Source organism: Vigna unguiculata, chromosome 8 (genome assembly GCF_004118075.2).
Source record: "Vigna unguiculata cultivar IT97K-499-35 chromosome 8, ASM411807v1, whole genome shotgun sequence".
Taxonomy (NCBI): domain Eukaryota; kingdom Viridiplantae; phylum Streptophyta; class Magnoliopsida; order Fabales; family Fabaceae; genus Vigna; species Vigna unguiculata.
The window spans coordinates 30,821,136-30,842,628 of record NC_040286.1 but is presented as its reverse complement, the minus strand read 5'-3'; the positions used below and the strand labels follow the sequence as shown (position 1 = coordinate 30,842,628).

At 28.6% G+C, this 21,493-nt stretch overlaps 2 non-coding genes and 1 pseudogene across 2 annotated transcripts; all 3 read left to right on the top strand.

Moving 5' to 3' along the window:
- Positions 1 to 1,221: 1,221 nt before the first annotated feature.
- LOC114195097 lies at positions 1,222 to 4,992 on the top strand (annotated as a pseudogene).
- A 13,175-nt stretch (positions 4,993 to 18,167) lies between these two features.
- On the top strand, positions 18,168 to 18,238 carry TRNAG-GCC. The gene has a single exon. It is a non-coding gene; the product is annotated as a tRNA-Gly (tRNA).
- Positions 18,239 to 18,248: 10 nt separating this feature from the next.
- LOC114195696 lies at positions 18,249 to 18,336 on the top strand. Its single transcript, XR_003606530.1, has one exon. It is a non-coding gene; the product is annotated as a small nucleolar RNA snoR114 (small nucleolar RNA).
- The last annotated feature ends 3,157 nt before the right edge of the window (positions 18,337 to 21,493 follow it).

Here is a 21,493-nt window from a genome sequence, read left to right as displayed (position 1 = left end):
ATGTGAACTCCAAAACAAAATTTGATCAAATATACAAGATCTTAATAGGTAAAGAAAATATGCAAATTTGAAAACTCATAAAATATAGAGAAAATTTAGAAAAAAAAAGAGATTAAAGAGAGAGTGAGTTTTATCAACGAATATATAGTTAAAATTTTAATTTATATTCTTAAACATAACTTGAAATTTTAACATTATTATTTTAAAATATCCCTTCCACACTAAAAAACAAGGTAAGGCTTACCATTAATATATAAAATGTACTAAGTTTTTTAAATTTTCATTTAGTTTTAAACTATAACAGTTATATCATATTTAAATTTATGTTTAAATTTTTTTATCCTATAATACATTACTAGAAAAACATTTGGTCTTTAATTAAAACATTTTAGAACATTTTTGTTTCTAAAACTTTTCATTTAAATTTTGTTCCTGAAAAGTATTATCTAAATCATTACTGATGAAAATACTATATGTATTTTTCGAGACAAATGAAAATTCAAGATTTATTAGGGAAAAACACTTAAGTTTAAATTTGCTTTAATTATTAGCATCACCATTCTATTATTTTTAATTTCAAATTAACTTCTTTTTTGTGATAACTAGTGAAAATCTTCAATTATTATACTATTGTCTTCGTATTTAAGTCATATCACATGAAAAAATATAACCGAATTATTTTTATTGATATATTTAAATAATTATAAATAAAAATTATTTGTCACATAACATTTGAAAGGTTAGAATTCAAGTTTCTTTTGAAAAATAAAGACAAGTAACTATAATAAAGAAATATGAAAATAATAAATGTGTCTTAAAAATGTATATAACTTTTCTTACGACGCTTAACTTTTCTCAAAGGTCAGTAGTTTCAATTATTTCTTATGATGTTTGTGCAACCTAGTCTTTGGACATTAATATATATATATATATATATATATATATATATATATATATATATATATATATATGATTATTAATTTATATTTTACATAATACTAGTTTTTATTTAAATAAAAATAAGGTATTCAATTTGCAACCACTGTTTTTACTTTTTGTTAGTCATATAACATATATAAAAGGTATGTACGACACGTATTTTTATTTATTGTTTTCTTTTAACTGCATAGTGTATGGCTAGAATATATGAGATGATAATATTTTATAATTAACTGAAGAGTGATGAACTCATTCATGTTCAGGGAACTATATTAATTCAAAATGGAGGATTTTTTTCTTTCAATCGCATCAAAGATTGCATAATATGCAGTGCATCCCATTATACATCATGCTCAATACTTATGTTGTTTCAAAAACTTTGCTTCGAGTCTTCCAAATGCCAAAGAACAATTGGAATTGACTCGAGACAGAGTAAAGGATCGAATTAGAGAAGCCATAAATAAAGTTGAAAAAGTTGAGCCAGCCGTTGAGAAGTGGCTGAAAGATGTTGAAAAAGTATTAGAAGAAGTGCAAATGCTAGAAGAAAAAATATTGAGCGTGAACAAAAGTTATTTCAGAAGGAAATGTCAATATTCTCTTGCAAAAGAAATAGAAAGAAAAACAATTGAAATGATTGAGCTTGATCATAATAGCAAGTTTGAGCCATTTTCAAGGATTACTGAACTTCCAGGCATGAAGTACTATTCTTCTAATAATTTTTTATGTTCAATTCTACAGAAGCATCTTACAACAAGCTTCTTGAAGAATTAAAGAACAAAAGTGTTTTGATGATCGGATTAGTTGGATTAGGTGGTTCAGGTAAAACTACTTTGGCAAAAGAAGTGGGTAAAAAAGCTGAAGAGATGAAAATCTTTGAGAAGGTTGTCTTTGCAACAGTGTCTCAACCTATAAATATCAGAAGCATCCAAGATCAAATTGCTGATCAATTGGACTTCAAGTTAAAGGAAGAATCAGATATAGGTAGAGCACAAAGACTGTCAGAGAGGTTAAGAAAAGGTACAACTTTTCTAATCTTGGATGATGTATGGGAAAAATTAACTTTGAAGCTTTAGGTATTCCACTTAATGAAATTAGTAAAGCTTGTTGCATACTCCTAACAACTCGAAGTAGAGAAGTATGCACTTTTATGCAATGCCAAAGTATAATTGAACTTAATCTTTTGAGTGACGAGGAAGCTTGGACTTTGTTCAGACATTATGCAAACATAAGTGATGACTCCTCAGAAGGTTTGAAAGGTGTGGCAAGAAAAATTGTTAATGAATGTAAGGGATTGCCCATTGCAATTGTGACCGTGGGAAGCACGCTAAAGGAGAAAACTATTGCAAATTTTGAGTTAGCATTGTCAAGGCTAGAAAATTCTAAGCCATTAGATGTTCCAAAAGGCTTTACAAGTCCTTATGTTTGTCTTGAATTAAGTTACAATAATTTGACAAACCCATTAGCTCAATCCTTATTATTGTTGTGTTCTATGTTTCCAGAGGATTGCGAAATAGATTTGGAAGATTTATTTCGATTTGGAAGGGGATTTGATAGAATTGGGAGATTTGGAACGATGGAGAATGCAAGGAGAGAGATGGATGAAGCTATTGACATGCTGAAGAATTGCTTTTTGTTAATGCATGTAAAAGAAAAACAAAGGGTAAAAATGCATGATTTGGTTCGTGATGTAGCCTTGTGGATTGCTCGTAAAAGTGGTAAAGCAATTTTCACACGTACTAAAGTGGACCCAAGAGCGTTGGCAGATGATGAAACACTGAAAGATATGAAAGCAATAGCCCTATGGGGTTTGGAGAGTTATGATGTTCTCAATTATAAAATAAATTTTCCAACACTTGAAATTCTCCTATTTTGTTCTAGACTAGGGGGCATAGAAGTATCAGATGGGTGTCTTCAAAGCCTTGAAAAGCTTAAAACTTTAGCAATCTTAAAGTTAGATCGGTGGTATGGAAGTGTTTTGCCTTTGCAAGAGTCATTGAAGTCATTAAAAAATATTGGAACACTATGCTTGAGGGGTCATGATTTAGGTGACATATCTTTTGTGGAACAACTGCAAGAACTGGAGATTCTTGGCTTGCGTGACTCTTATTTTGATGATTTGCCTGTTGGGATTGTAGAATTAAAGAAGTTGAGGCTTTTGGATTTGTACAGATGTGTGATTAAGAAAAATGAAAATCTTAAAGCTTACGAAGTTATGGGGAAATGTTTGCGGCTTGAAGAATTATATTTGTATTTGATCGTTTATGAAAAGGCCTTTCCACATGATGTCTCTTTCTCCAAATTACAAAGGTATGTTATAAGAAGTGGTAAGGATTATTCTTTTGATGATGAGATTAGGAAAAAATATGCACAATCTAGAAGTTTATCAATAAATAGGTTTGATGTTGTTGTTCAAAGTTTTATATCATCACCAATCAAGGATTTCTTTATAAAAGCAGAATACCTTAATTTAACATACCTCGAGGGAGATTATAAAAATATAGTCCCATCCATGGATCCACAAGGCATGAATCAGTTGATTGCCCTGAAACTCGTAGGTTGTGGAAAGATAGAATGTCTGATTGATAGCACTATCAATAGCAACACCAGTTTCGGTTTGCTTCAAACAAAAGTTGTGTTCTCCACTCTTGCTTACTTAAGTTTGGAAAACTTATACAACCTTCGAGAGGTGTTTTGCGATCCCTCTTCACGATGTTCTCTAAAAAATTTAGAAGAGCTCGAGATAGAAGATTGTTGTAAATTGAATAGCATATCTTTTCCAAGGAACTCAACGCTTTGCAATCTGAAGGTCCTTACAATATCAGAATGCCCAATGCTAACTTCTCTCTTCTCGACATCCATTGTCCAAAATCTAGAGCTGTTAGAGGTTCTAAGAATATATAGATGCAAATCATTGAGACATTCTTTCAAGCACTCAAAGTCATTCTTCTTTGACGCTCCAGAAATTAAGGACTCTTGAAATTGATCATTGTGACAATTTGGAGTATATATTCTCTGTGTTTTTATTTGAAGGGCTAGTAAGTTTGGAAAGAGTGAGGATTGGATGGAATGAAAAATTGAAGTATGTATTTGGCAGTGAAAAAGAACATAATCTTGCAGAGTACTCGAGTTTCCAGCAGACTAATATTGGAATAAATTTGTCTAATTTGGCTACTCTGACGTTGTTGTATTTACCAAATGTAATTGACATTTGGCCTGAATATTGTCATGTACATCTCCCAAGTCTTAATTATTTATGTTGTGGTGCATGTCCAAAATTATCTAACTCTTTCATACATAAGGTGACTACTGCTTCATATATCCAACAACAAACAACTCCAAGGGTAATACATTTATTATTTTATTAAATTGATTAAGTCAATGATATAAGATTTTGAAGTGTGTTATATGCATCCATTGTCAATTTGAAGTATATTTGAAATACGTTAGGTTTAAGAATTGAAGTATATTTGAAATACGTTAGGTTTAAGAATTGAAGTATTTGCACCGAGCCCTATATTTAGAAAAACACTTTATTCATTACAAATTAAATATGTAAAATTCCATGCTTTTGTATTTATCTTTTTATTATGCCGTATATAAAATGATAATTAACAATCAACGGGATGTGTGTAGAACATGAATGTATAACTTACAAACCAGTTCACTTTCAATTAACCTTAAAATAGGTAGTATAGAAAAACATCAACAAATAAGACTGTGATGTACAATACATATGTGGTGGTTTCATTGTTGAAGATAGGTGATATATTTTTGAAGTTTTATCTAGGCCTAATGGTGGGTATCTTTCCACTGATAAGGTCACTACCAGACACATCTTCTGAAACAAAAGGAGTCCTGCTAGTCGATGATGATGATGAAGGTTGTGAACTGAATTTTGTTCCAGAACCACTTGTCCCATATTCTGCTTCCACAGCCTTTGTCTCGGGTAACATTGAATATATGTTTTCTAGCTCTCTGGCCACTTCTGCCATTTTAGGTCGCCAACACTTTAAGGCCAACTTCAAAAACTTCTCAATGTATTATGAAGGATAAGAGCCGATACGTTTATCAATAACCAAAAACAATCCACCAGATTCGTATGCCATATTAACCTGAAAAAAAAATTAAAAGTATGTCAACATTATGTTATCTCTCTCTATATATATATATTAGAGATGGGAAATTGTTATAAGGAACTATTATGACTAGTGATACAAATCATTTGGACCTTGATCATGTTAGATTATTAAATAAATATTAGCATTTACACCTTATAAATTAGAATGTAATGTACAATATATTGTGTTGACTAGTGATAGGCTGTAAGTTAGTCATGATAATTCTAAACAACCCCTAATTATTACTTCATCACTTCATCGATTCATTGCAATCAAACCCTAAATTACAGAGCAAGGTGCTGCCCACCAATACTATTTCTCTCAATAATATCTCTTCAAACATGGGAAGTCGGCTGGACCAAAACCTTTGATTAATCTTTGACCAAAAATAAAGCAGACATATACCTTTTGTTTCATTTAGAATGTGTCTGAAAAATATAGAAATATAATGTTGAAGGGAAAGCAAACCATACCTCTCTAATAATGTTTTCTCCACGAAAGATTGGTGGCCTCCCAGTCACAAGTTCTAGAAATACAACATTCTCTGAAATCTATAGAGAACCTTCTTCCCAATAAAATTTGTTAATATAGAGCTGATTAATATCTATTTTAAGACCGCTTGACAGCATTCTCTAAAATCTATCCATGTACGTGCGAAAATCAGAAAATCCTGGAATTTTTAATCGATAATTAACAATCAACGGGACAACGCAGAAACAGTCCACATTGTATTCATAGGAAGGAGGGCATCCTTTGACGGGACAGCTAACACTGAAGTTACCATTGATGCTACTGTCACTTTTGGATCCACACACCTGAACTAAGGTGTTATTATTTGGGCACATAGGATTTCCCTCAAGCCTGAAAAACATTTACCTTCAAAGTACAGTTATTGAATCGCAATTCAAATTTTTTGAATTGCCAAAATTCAAATTTGAATTTCGAATCATGTGAACCTAGCAACAAGTGTACCAATAATAATGCGATGCGTAAACCATAAAAGAAGGAATTTGTGTCAAATGCAATGCTCAGTAAGTATTGAACTTTATCATAAGAATACTAATTACATTATTAATTTTAATTTTAATATGCATAGAAAACTCAACAATTTTCATGTCTCCACTACCATAATAACATTAGTGTAACTGCAAAATAGTGAATCTAGAAGCATACCAGAGGGTGACATTTGGAGGAAGATTTGTACTGCCTGATATGCTTGTAAGTTGATTATTTTGCATGTCCCTGAAATATGAGAAGAACATCAAAATGAAAAGGAAAAAGGACACACATACGCATGCTTCCACGTAAGTATAAACTGAGTTTAATGCAAATGATAAAACTTACACATAAGTAAGTTGTGGTATCGTGCTCAAATCAGGAATTGGTCCTTGCAAGTTGCAATTCCTAAGACTCCTGATAAAACCAAGTAACCAATAACAACATATAATCAACCTTACACTCTGTACATTTCTCCACTTTACATTTCTGACAACAAATTTTATTAAGTGATGCAAGCGTAAAACATAATGGTTTCATAATGTTGTGTTCAACTTGGATTCAGATAAATGCAATAGTAGCATAGCATCACTGTGAGTGATACTGTTAGGAAACAAAAAACAGAGTTTAGAGAAAAAATTTCAGAACAATGGAGACAAGTCTCTCCTCCAATTAAGGGTTTTCCCTTCACAAAGGATTTCTCCTTTTACTCGGAGACTATCAAATTTCGTAGAATGAATCCCTGGAACATAATCTCCTCCCATTTATAACCAGGATCAAATTTCACGGAAGGATTTCCCCTTCTATCTGAGGGACTGATTGACTGTATATCCTAACATTCACTCTCATATACCCTAACATTTTCATATTGAATGTGTCAAGACGAAGAAAACAAGATAAAAAATATCATATTTGGTAGTTGATTAAAAAAACTACATGTATGTGTATGACATTCCTTTTCGTTTTCAGTATTCAACCAGTTAATCGACTTTCTAACTATCATTTTTCCACTAAACAATATCCATAATTTAAAAAAAAAAAAAAGTGTTGGACCTTTATACTTAAATTCATTGCAAATGTTTAACTGAAATTCCTTTGTGTACATGGGATCACAAAGATTCCCAGCTCCTTAGGTCCTTTGCAGTGTTAACATACTTAACAAGGATAAAAAATGAACTTACAGTTTTATCAATGTTGATATGTTTGCATATGAACCTGGGATGCTATTTCCACCAAAGTTGTTGTTATCAAGTTGACTACAAGAACAAGAAGATCTGTGAAATACTTTAAATATATGGAATACTTATTAATTCAGTTCATACGGTAAACGCAACAAAAATTAAGAGAATCTAAAACTTTTATAATGACATTAACTAATAGAATTGACAAACTGAACTTTCAAGTGCTTATTAGAATTTCATTAGTCGTAGGGACTAATGTGACAGCACTATGCACATTCAAGGACTGAAATATGGTTCACTCCACATACGAGATCATTTGGTAAGGATTGCATATTGTTGCTCTAAGTAAAACAATTCTCCTTACCACTTCAGGAAAATGACCAATGGCTAAATTGTTTATGGATGGCAAGGAATAGCATAACATAAATTTTCCCTTTGCATAGGAGTGAAATCAACGGAGATAATAAATCATACAGAATCTTCAGGCTTGTAAAGTGAATATCATTGTAAAGGACCTTACAAATGTTGAGTGGTGTTCAGTTTTGCAAATGATAAAGGTATAGGTCCTGTGATATTGTTCTGATCTATTTGCAATCGATTCAGTTTTGGCAGAAAGCCAAGCTCTTCTGGTAACTCACCTGTTAATTGATTTCCATCATCCCAGTTGCTCAAATTTCCATTAATATCAATCAAACTTCCCCTTATCAGTCTTAATGCGTCAACTGCAACATAGTTCAAATGAAATCATATATTTTCAATGGAAACCTGTGAAAACACATTACACATTGTTCACTCCTACATATTAAACATCATCAGAAAATTACTCTACTCTTAAAAAATTACACCTGTCTTTCTTAGCATTTCTTGTTTTAAATTCTAATTTTAAATAATTTTGAATTAATTTCAGAAGTAAAAATCTACTTGGGGAAAGTCTTATCGTACTTACTCTTTATTAAACTTGTATGCAGGGGTGAAAGTTTTAGTCCATCTAAAGTGGTAACATTAATATTCTTTCAAGTTCAAAATAAAAGAATGATGAAATCACAGTATCTAAGTAAATTTCATTTTTAAATATTTTTGTTAATTTAATCTTTCAACTAATGTATATTGTTTCAATTTTATATTACTTTCTAAATGGTTTTACTAATTTTAGTTCTTTTAATCTCTCTCAATTTTTTTTACAAAAGATAAAGTTAAGTTAGACTCTCAAAAAGCATACTATTTGCGATAAATAATTCATAATTCAGAGTATTTTCGTAAAAAGAAAAAATCATTAATGTAAGAGATATTATAGTTTGGCTTTTAATAAAAAATCAAATCAAACCTCTAATTACATTTTTATTTCACTTAATTAAAATTTGATAAAATTCATAAAAGAATGTTATTAAAAATCATAAAAGAATGTTGTTAAAAAAATAAAATAATTTTGTTAAAAAAATAAAATAATTTTATCGAAAGAATTTGTTGCTATGAATAGTTGAAGCAAAGAAAAAAAAGAAAAACAATGACTTAAATATTTTTACCGTCCCTATTTTTGTCACGTTTGTTTATTCAATTTGATCGTCATTTAGTTTCAATATTCAATTAGTTCTAATTTTCATTAATTTAGTCATTTTTCTTACAGTGTTTAAAAGAAAACTATCAAATAATGACAAATTTTATGACCAAAAAATTTGTTTAGAGATCAATTTAGTAACCAATTTTCTAATTAGAAACTAATGTAGAAGTCAATTATAATGGTAGTCAAAATCTTGGTATGTACATACCAGATTATAATAAAAACTATTTTAGTTACTAATTTAGAAACCAGATATAATTTGTTGAAAATATAAATTGGTCACTATAGTGACCAATTACTTTTTGTTACTGGAATTGGTCATTAATTAAGATTTTCCTGTAGTATGTGTAGAGATGGCAAATAAACTCGTGCCCGTGGGTATCACCCGAACCCATCCCCGTTTTGACGGGAATCCCCGCTTTGACTGGGTATGGGTATGGGTATGGGTAATACCCGAAATTTTCAACTGGAGATGGGGATGGGGATGGGGATATATATATACCCGCCCAAATACCCGTCCCCGCTTAAATTACTAAACTATTTATAATTTATTAAATAATCTAAAAAATATATATAAATAAATAATATATTTACACATAAAATATAATATAATATAATATAATATAATATAATATAGTATATATACATATAAATAAAATATACTTTTATATATATATATATATATATATATATATATATATTTACACATATACATGTAATATAATATAATATAATATACATATAATATATATACATAATAATATAATATAATATATATAATATATACGTATAAAACAAATTAATCATTTAACTAGTGAGATCTTTTATAAACAAATTTATAACATTACAAATTTATAAAAATTTAAAAGAAATATATATATATATATATATATATATATATATATATATATAAAAGCATAAAATATCTACGCATATACATATAATATATATACATAATAATATAATATATATTATTATATTTATATTATTATATAATATAATATAATATATACTTAAAATAAATATATATCTATAAAATATATATATATATATATATAAACATAAGATATCCACACATATAATATATATACATAGTAATAATAATATAATATATAATATAATATAATATATATAAATAATTATATATATATATATATAAACATAAGATATCCACACATATAATATATATATACATAGTAATATAATATATAATATATATATATATATATATATAACATATTTCTCATTCTCTTTATTTTTTGTTATATAACATATTGGCAATTGCTTCAGTTTTAGATCCAAGGTACAAGATGGACATGTTAGAATATTATTTTTATAAATTGTATGGTAATGATTTTGATCTGAAACTTAGTAGGGTTCGTCAAATGTGCTATGATTTGGTTTTGGAATATCAATCAAAAAAGAATGAAACTTCTTCTTATAGAGCTACATCATTGGAGTTGGGAAAGGATGTTGATAATGATGCGAATGAATTTTTAGAGTTTATGGCAAAAAAGAAAAAATCTAGAACTACAGTTATGAAAACAGAGTTGGATTATTACTTGGAAGAAGATAATTTGCCGGTTACACAAGAATTTGATATCCTATCATGGTGGAAAACAAATGGGTTAAAGTTTCCAACCCTTCAAGCAATTGCAAGGATGTTTTAGCTATTCCAATAACAACTGTAGCTTCTGAATCTGCTTTTAGTACTGGTGGTAAGATATTAACTTCTCACCGTAGTCGACTTCATCATATTACTATAGAGGCTTTGATGTGTACAAGAAGTTGGATATGGAACTCAAACCATCTAGGTAAGTTACTCAAATTTATTAATATTTTTTGTTAGTATTTTTTGTGAATTCTCATCTAATATTCTACATTTGGTGTTTGTAGGTGTTAAAAAATTAAAAGGAAAAGATGTTCTCATGAGTGAAAATGAATCTGATGAAGAAGGTACATTATATTCTAGTAATTAAAATTTTCAATTTCAATTATTATATCATATCTAATTTTTCATTTTTTTTCTATGTGTAGGTGGATCGAATGCAAATGAAACCACTGATCATTTATAAAATTAATAAATATTTTGGTTATTATAAAATTTTAGTAATGTGTAATTTTTTAGCTTTTATATAATTATTTGAATTTTATTTAGTTGTTATTTGATACTTTAATTTGAGATTTATACTATTATAATATTTTTCTTAATATTTGACATCATGAAAATCAAAAAGAGTATGTTATTTTAATATTGAATATTTTGATAGTATCATGATTCCGTTGGTGTGATTTTTAAATTATTTTTATAAAAAATATTTAATTGATATATGGAACAATAAAAAAATGGGTATGGGTATGGGTATAAGAAAATACCCGTTACCCGGTGGGGATGGGGATGGGTCAAAAGTTATATACCCGTTGGGTTTGGGGATGGGGATGGGGATGAATTTTTATTATGGGGATGGGGATGGGATCATGATACCCGTACCCGCCCCGCCCCGTTGCCATCCCTAAGTATGTGCATATCACGGGTCAGTTCGTCATTTTTCTTATTTTTATTTTTAATTTTTTAAACTTTTTTAAATTTTTTTAATTTAAAAAAAATTACGTGTCAAATCAACATGATGTCACATGTCAATATCATTCTCACGTGCTAGTTCGTGGTTGTATCATTTTATTTTATTCAATTTAATCCCTGTATCCATTACCTTTGATCAGTTTAGTCCCAATTTTTATTAAAATGTAACAATTTTATCCTTTTCGAATTAAATTCAAATTTAATTTTTATATAAATGTTATACTAATATTTTTATTAAAATTGACATTTTTTATTAACTATTTCTAAAATTCAATTATAAATAATTACAATTAGTTATAAATTAAATAATTATATTTAATTATATTCAATTATTAAATAGAATATAATTATTAGTGAAACATAAATTTGATATTTCTAAAATATTTCTAATATTTTTAGATGTCAAGTAAATTATAAATTTAAAATTTCTAAAATATTTTTAATATTTTTAAATATTAAGTAAAACATAAATTTAATATCTCTAAAATATTTATAATATTTTTAAATGTTAATTTTATAAATTTTAGTATATTTAAAGTATAATTATTAGAAGAAAATATTTATAATTGTATTATAATAATATTATAATAATTATATTTTATTTAATAATTTAATTTTAAAATATTAAATTTATATTTAAATTTAATAATTTATAATTAAATTTTAAAAATAATTAATAAAAATATTAATATTTTATAAAATTTATATAAAAATTAAATTAGATTTTAATTTAGAATGGACAAAATTGTTCTATTTTAACAAAAATTAAACCAAATTAAACAAAATAAAAATATCAAGCTAAATCGAACTAAAAGAGATTATAATTCTTTTGGCATATTTCAGTTCCAGAAAAGCTAATGAATCATTAAAGAGATGCTACTATAGAATACAAACTTTGAAAAACAGAAAAAATAAAAAGGTATACCTTCGGTGAGATCAGTGAGTGATGAAAGCAGTAGCAAAAAGAAAATAGCAGTAGAAAGACAAGAACAGCAGAACAAAACCCTTTGAGAGATACATCCCAACGCTTATAACTCAGAACAGTGTTTTTCTTGCCCTGCTATCAACAACACCAGTTAGAGACATTCATCAATTTTTTTTCTTCTAATTCTTTTGTTTAAAAGCTCAGCAACTATATATCAAACTAAACTAGAATTTATATGAATACCCTTTTAAAAAAATTACCCCATATAGAGTTAATATTTTTAGAGACTGAGCATAATATATTTATCTCTTACATTAATATACATTCTCGTTAGAAAATGTTCATTTTAAACGAAGTAACCTACTTCAAGTTGGCGAATATTTATTTTAAATAATATATCCAATTATCCACTTGATAATTATTATATTTAAGATTGAGACAAATCTATATTAAATATATATTCTATGTTTGACTATATCCATGAAGTTATTAACTAGCTTCAAACTTGATTTAGTTTAAACTAGAAAAATCCAATCCAACATTTTAAATGAACAAGAGGTATTGTGGAAAATTAGCTCTCATAGCTCAAGAATAAAGTCTTTTCTTAATGAAATCACTTACAACTACAATGTTTTTAACCAATTGAGTATTTGGTAATTATTTTATTTGATGTCCCAAGAAATACGTATGAATATTTTTAGCACAATGGGTGATGTTATAAAGAGGAACTAGTTCAGAAGTTTGCATCACTAGCCTCACCTAATTTATGAAAAAAAAAATATTCTTGAAAGCATTGCATGCAAGGTAACGCTTTTATAATTTAGAAGAAGTTTCATACACTCTTAAGGCAGACCTGATCTTCATTAATGCAGAAAAGAGTTTTAGTAGCGATTATTTTAAATCTTCAGCTTCGGTTACTGAACTGAAGCATATTCATATAAGGTATAAAAAGGTGCCCTTTTGATTTTGGTTAAATTTTACAAAAATATATTTTATTTGTATAATTCTTTTTCTTCAATATTATAACTCAAATATCCTTTTAAAAAATGTAAACAAAGGAATATGTTCTCTAATAAGATAAGATGTTATCATATTTATATTATATTCACCAAGTAGTTAATGTAATAATGATGAAAAGATAATTATATAAAGGTATGTAGTGCTTTGACTTATTTTTAACTTATAGCTAATATTTCATTAATTTGTACTCTAGGGATTCTTAAATTGTGATTAGGTGCCAATTAGGTGCACTACCAATTACTAGCACTACCAACTAGGTGCACATTACAACTACCGAATAAATGCCACCATGTTGTGTAACTACAACAATTCCAAAAATGCCAAAACATGAGTTGGTTTTACAGACCCGAGGTATATAAGTCGGTTTAAAATGCCAAAAATGCATTAGTGCTTGATCAGGCTAGGACCCATATGAGCCTAGCCCACCTCAGGAAAAACATAAGTCATCCTTGACTTAGATGAATGTTGACCTACCCCAACTCGACTTGAGGTGGGATCGAGTCTAGGCCTAAACCAACTTGACTCGCTTTGGGCAACTCAACTTGTTTTGGTTCACTTAACTCTACTTGACCTAGGTAGACTCAGATAAACTCAACTTGACTTGGTCTTGATTGGGGTTAAGACTGCCTTGGTCTTGATCAATTTAGGATTAACTTGGTCTAGCTCAACTCGATTGAATGTGGACCTTCCCACTATATTGAATGTGGACTTTCCTTTACTTAAATTGATTCGGGCTTTGGTCGAGTCAACTCATCTCAACCTTTGTCTAAGACAACTCGACTAAATTTAATTGGCTAAAATACCTTTTTGATCCCAATTTTCGTCAAGTTTTGTCAAATAAGTCCTAATTTTGTTTTTGTGTTCAAATAGGTACCAATTTTCGTCAATTTTGTTCAATTGGGTCTTTTTTTCTAACACCGTTTAAATCATTAACGGTCATGAACAATGACTGTCGTGTGGTTTTTCTATTTATTTTAGTTTTTTTTAATTTTTTTAATTGTCCACGTGTCAACTCAGTAGCGTGCCACGTATCAAAGTCAATGTTCTATATTCAATTTGGTCCCTATATTTGTTATTTTTATTCACTTTAGTCCCAATTTTTGTTAACATGATTCAATTTGGTCCATCTCCAAATTGAAACCAAATTTAATTTTTATATTAAAATTTACATTTTTTATTAAATATTTTTATATAATATATTAAAATTCACATCATTATAACTTTTATATAGAAATTAAATTTGTTCACATCTTCGATAGGGACCAAATTGGTCAATTTTAAATAAAATTGTGACTAAATTGAACAAAAATAACAAATATAGGGACCAAATTGAATATAGAACATTGACTTTGACACATGACATGTTGTTGGGTTGACACATTAACATTTAAAAAGAATTAAAAAAAAAAAACCACGAAGTGATACACATGGCAGTCAGTGTTCATGGCCATTAATGATTTTAACATTGTTAGTAAAAAAAGAACCCAATTGAACAAAATTGATGAGAATTATGACCTATTTGAGCTAAAAAACAAAAGACTTATTTAACAAAACTTACGAAAATTGAAATCAAAAAGGTATTTTAACCAATTTAATTCGTCCAAGCCAACTTGGCTTGATTTGATTGAGTCTAAGTTATCTGACCTTAGACTTAACAAACTCAGTTCGACTTGAAATGACTTATTTAGGCCAGACCTTGTCTTTATTATGGAAACAAAGATCAACCTTATAATTAAGATCTATGATGTACTAATACTTCAACTTGGGTCACGTATCCGTGTCTGACGTGTTTGTGTCCGATATTTTAGGATACTTTATCAATACTTAGTGAAGTAGTGAAATATCTAATTTATAAAGTCATAGTACAATATAAGAAAATCTTTGAATAATGACACATTTTAGTGACAAAAAATAATTAATCATTATATAGTGACCATTTTAAGTACCAATTTAAAAACTATAAATTATTTGCAACTAAAATAGTTCAAAAAAATTATAATTGGTGTCTAAATTGATAATTAAAATAGCTTTTATTATGAATTGATTTCTAAATTGGTCTCTAACATTAGCTATTAAGATTTTGACTATTAAAATAATTAATCTCTAATTAGAAAATTGGTCTCTAACATATTTTTTGTTACTAAAATTGGTCATTATTTGAAATTTTCTTATTGTGGTATTTTTACAATGACAATGATTTTTATTTTTTTATGTTGACAACTTTAGTACATATGATAATGTTAATTTTTACCATTATCCAAGCTATATTTCATTAGCAAAATCATCTCTTCCAAAGCTTTTAACCTACTTAATCCTCAATTTTACCTTACTTTTGTAAATAAATACATTTTGGGTTATATTTATCTAAATATACCACTAATCCCCTTTTTTGTGTCCTTTTTGTAGATGAGAAGCTTTGTTCCAAAAATCTAGACTAATGAGTGACCCGAAATAGCAAGGAGAAGAAGAAAAATGTCAATAGGAAGAGCGCCTGGCGACACGAAGCAAGCGTCTGGCGACACGAAGCAAGCGCCAGGCGAAACAAACCGCCAGTCAAGCGCCAGCCAGGCGCCCCTGTTACGAACCGCCTGGCGGTAACTGGACACCGCCCGGCGGTAGCTGTTAGTTTTGCCCCCTGTTTGCTCGATACCGCCTGGCGGTGAGACCCTTCCGTCAAGCGCCAGTGTTCGCTGATGTGGCAAGTTGGCTCTTTTTCTTCTGTTTTCGCGAGGGGAAACGGATCTTTGGCATTTTCGAGGCACGAAGAACGTATTTTGAGAGCTTGGAGGAGTGCTAGGGCTTGTGGGAACAACTCCATCTTCCTCTTTGTATCTCTTTCTCTTCCATCTCTTTCATTTGCAAGCTTGAGCTATCCATGACAATGGAGAGCTAAACCCATTTTTGTTGGGGTTAGATGTAGCCACGAAACTCTTATATAAATGCAAATGTTTTGATTATATATATGACTCTTTCATTAATTGCTAGTCTTCTTATTTCTTCACTTAATGCTTGTATTGATTTAGCCATCTATTGCATGATTTTTGGTTCATTGGGTGTGGAAATATCTTTTGAAACCTATATTTGAAATAAGAAAACTCAATGGAGCTTGTACCTAGGAATGGGGCTTGACCCATTGGTTGTCTTAAACCTTAGTGCATAAAGCAAAATTTGCTTATTAAGAGTTCAAGGAATTGACTTTTAATAGGGAAATTTAGGCTCAATTCATTAAGGAATTAGGGTTTGAGTAAAATTGTGGGTTGACATTAGCATATTAATGAAGAGGATGTTATATTGTAGTTGCATGAGAGCATAGTTGGTGAATTCTTACCCCGACAATATCAACTCATTTCATTTCTAATCTTTTTCATTCACTAAGTGCCTTTAACTTCCAAAGTTCAATTTTAATTATTTATGCAAAATTTAATTTCATACAAAGAACCAAATTATGAATTTATTCATTAGTTTAAATTAGTCACTAATTACGCAAATATTTAGTATACACGAGTCTCTTGGGAAACGATATCCCGGTCTTACCGGTTACTACTTGCGCGACTTGGTACACTTGCCAAAGTCTTAACAACATATAGTTTTAATTTGGATTTACACAATAACAATCATACATTTATTATGTTTTTAAGAATTATTGTACATTTTTCAATATTCATATATCGTGTATCTATCACGTATCGTACCCTATTATTTTCAAAATAAATATATCGACGTGTCAGATATGTATCGTATCCATGCATCATAGGTTAAGATGTTTATAAAAAGATATTTTATTAAACAATATAATTATAATAAGTATTAAATATGTTTTTGGTCCCTTAACTTTCAGTGAATTTTGGAATTAGTCAATTTCAAAACTTTGAACCAATTTGGTCTTTCATCTTTCAAAATACATGGATTTAGTCTTTTTAATCAAATTTTGTGAAGTTTATTTGACATTTTAAGCATGTTTCATAATAGTATTTGACTTAACATTAAAGCAAAAATGTGTCAAATAGTATAAACAACTCAAATACAATCTTGAAATGTGTACGAAACATCAAATAAATTTAACAAAATTTGATTAAAAGGACTAAATCCACATATTTCAAAAGATGAAAGACTAAATTGGTCTAAAGTTTCGAAATGAACTAATTCCAAAATTCACTGAAAGTTTAGGGATCAAAAACATATTTAACCCTTATAAAGATTTACTTTATGATAAATATAAAAATGTTCTCGGTAGAATCTTATATAGACCTATATATTTCTATCTGATTTGTGATCTAGAATTTGCATTTGCTTTTACAAATGGAGTTGTCACAAAACTCAACGGTTAAAATTATAAATAATAGAAAGTTTAGAAAATTTTGGATGTTGCAATGTGTGTATAAATATTTTTTTTAAAGTTAATTATTTTATAAGTTAACTATTGTATGAATTGAAAATTCAAATTCAAATGTTAAAAAGTTTATAACTTACACAAAAAATAAATTATACATAATTGGTTACTCATCTAATTAGTTAAGATTATGCTTGGATCATGAATTTTACGGAGTGATTTACATATTTTTTTAGAAAATTTAAAATAAATTATAATGAAATGTTTTTTTTATATATTTTAAAAGGAATAAGTTATAACTTTGTTAATATTTAACCAAAAAATCATAATTTAAAATTATTTGTATTCTGTCTCATTTTCATTTCTCTTATTTTGAGTTTTAAATTTTGAAATACAGTGAACATAATTTAATCCAATATCCGAGGAGCTTTTTTCACAAATGTTGAACCTGTTCAATTCAAACCAAGTTATAATAAGATCCACTTTCTAGTATTAAGAGAAAGATCAATAAGAAAAAATGCACCAGTGGTCTAGTGGTAGAATAGTACCCTGCCACGGTACAGACCCGGGTTCGATTCCCGGCTGGTGCAGTCTGTGGGTTTGCTATGATGAAACTGTGTCCACTGTGATGGTTAGAGCCTATCACTCTTCTCTGACCTTTCAGACGAACTGGGACACATCTGAGCTCTCTCTTTTGTTTTTTTCTGTGATTATTCTTTTTATTTGATGCTAATAACGACCTAAGTTGGAATTATTAATTAATAATATGGTTTTAAGTAATCAAATATTATTTTCTCCTATATTCCTAACTTGAAGAGGTGACACAGAAAAATTGAAAAAGAATTTATAGTTGTTGATAAAGCCCCATAAAATTAAAGAATGAGTTTTGATAGAGTTTTTTGTTTTTATTTTGCAATACGTTTTAGTTCTGCTTGGGCATATTAAGTTTATTTAAAAATAATCTATGTTCTTTTCAAAGATGCAACTAGAGATGTCAAAATGAGTTTCAACCTGTGAGCCAACCTGGCTCACCACGGGTTCGAGCTGGGTTGAGTTGAGAAAAATTCAAGTTTTTTAAAAGTGGGTTGAACTCAACCCGGCTCACTTAACCCACAGGTTAAACGGGTTCGAGCCGGGTTGAAGGTGGGTTGACCCATTTAACTCACCAACATTTTTTTTTCAATTTTTTTATTTTTTTTTTAATTTTCTTTTAATTTTTTTAATAATTATTTACTACTCCTATTATATTTGTTCACAATTTCATATTTTTAAATACTAAAATGTTGCTTAATTATATTTGAATAGTTTGAATGTTTAATTAATTTGATTGTCAAGTTATATATATGTTGATACTTTCATCTTTAACTATAACATTTACAGTAAATTACTCAAGTAACCGTCTTATAAATAATCTTATAAATAATTTTTTCTAAATTAACATGAAAAAAATGTATAGTTTTTTTATTTATATTTTGTTGAATAACATGACAGAAAATTTGTAATATTAGCCATGTTTTCTTAGACTAATGAATACTTTCTTAGAAATAATTCTTCATATATTGGTGGTGAGCATGATCAAAACATTGGTTCTTGATTTTACTATGATTGTCATCTCATGGGTTACTTAAACATTTATTTAAATATTTGAATACTAAAAATAAATAAATAAATAATTTTTTTAGGTGGGTTGGTAAGCCAACCCACTTAACCCACCAACCCGTAGTGGGTTGAGCCGAGTTACAAAATTTTTGACTCACCAGAAAGTGAGTCAGGTTGGCTCACTTTGACATGTCTGATGCAACACATTCGATTCAACCAATTTAGAAAGCTTACATTTTATGATGTTAGAGTATACACATCAATTATAACATGTCAAAGAATTCAATCCATTCTAAGTACATGTTTTAATATAACTCTGTTTATCATTTTCAGATTTATTCAACTATATTTTCTAAACAGTGTGTATCTTTGAGAGATGAAAATTAGAGTTCATGTAAGATTTTGATCACTGTCTTATAAATACCAATTGAAATCTCAAACTCATACCAATTGAAGTTCACGGTACACTACGGTGGCCGGTGATATTGTCAATTTAAACACGCGTATTAGATTCAATTAGGAAAAATCATTCGTTTCATTCAAACCCAATTTTGGAAAAAGTAAAAGCACAATAAAATGAAATGAAGAAATGAAGAAAAACCTTGTTGCAAATTGTAGAAGAAAAACAACAGAAAAAAAAGAAGAAGAAAATATAAACTTTGAGCAGAAGAAGTCGTAGAAGAAAGCAAGGATAACACCTACGATGATGAAAGATGAAAGGGAAAAAGAGAAAAAACACAAAGAGAAAGGACACAAAGAGAAAAGGAAAAGAGGAAACAAAATAAATCACGGCTAAAAGATATTTTTTTATTATTATTATATTCAAAAATTTTAATATCTAACCAAATCTAATTAACAAGACTAAATTGAAGAATTTCTAAATTTAAGCGTCAAAATTTTAAAGAGTAATTAATATAAATTTTTAATGAAAAATTAAGCAATTAAAAACATATTTAACTTTATATTATATTATATCATACTATATGTTTCGGTGGTTACAAAGTTTCAACTTTTAAACTAAGTGTACCTAAATTTAAAATACATCTATATATTCATTTGATCCTCCTATTTGTTTGATTGGTTTAATTATCTCCTTTTATTTTGTTTGTTTCAGTTGATATTTTTTAAAACGATTCAATTTGGTTCTTTTAGATTGAGGTTAACACCGTGTTTATCCATGTCACATATTAATGGGGGAATTTTAATTTTTTTAATTTTTTTCTAATATTTGTTTAAAACAAAAATTGTTACGTGTCAAGTCATGGTTGAGTCACGTATCACTCTTAATGCCACATGATAGTGTTTGTTTTTAATTTAGTCTCTATATCTATAATTTTTATTTAATTTAGTCGTCTTTTTTTCTAAAATTAAGCAATTTCATCCTTTTCCAATTTGAGACCAAATTAATAATTAAGCTTAATTACAATTTATATATACATGTTAACCAATTTTAGTTACTATTTAGTGACTATTTTAGTTACTATTTCAAAGGCCAATTATAATTTTTTATTCATAATAGTCACTATTTTAGTAATCAATATTTTTTTACTTTGTAAATGAGTATCTAAATTGGTCACTATAGTGACTAATAACTTTTAGTCACTGAAATTGGTTACTAATAAGATATTTTCTTGTAGTGTTGCCTTCTTTTTGCAGTGAAAGATTGTTCTTAATGCTACAACGTTTCTCCATTGAATCGAAATGGGTAATCTCTTAAGATACCCCCAAGTTTGGTCAAGCATTAGTCTCCTAGAGAATTTGGTCGAGCATTATCCTTTCAAAAGGAAATTGGTCATTAGACTCCCAATATAAAAAACTAGTCAAGAAATTAAATCTCCCAAAAGATGATTTTTTGAGTGTTAGACTCTCAAATAAAAGATTAGAAGAGAAAATAAATTTCCCAAGAGGGGATTGGTTGAGTGTTAGACCCTCAAGTCGATAAATTCAATCTCTCAAAAAGCGAATGGTTAAGCGTTACACTCCCAATATAAAAATTTAGTCGAGAATTAAATCTCTCAAGAGACGATTGCTTGAGCATTATTTTTGAATTTCTAAACCACTTTTTCAAAATTTAAAATAAATATTAACATAATTGAAATACTAATAAATGATGCACACCTATTTATTAAAATTATTCAAGGAATTTGTTGGACCTTCTCATTTCCTCTGTTGGATTTAGGTTTAGGGAGTGATTATGTCGTTACTTTATAATTTCAAATGTCATTATTTTTTTCATATTTACTATT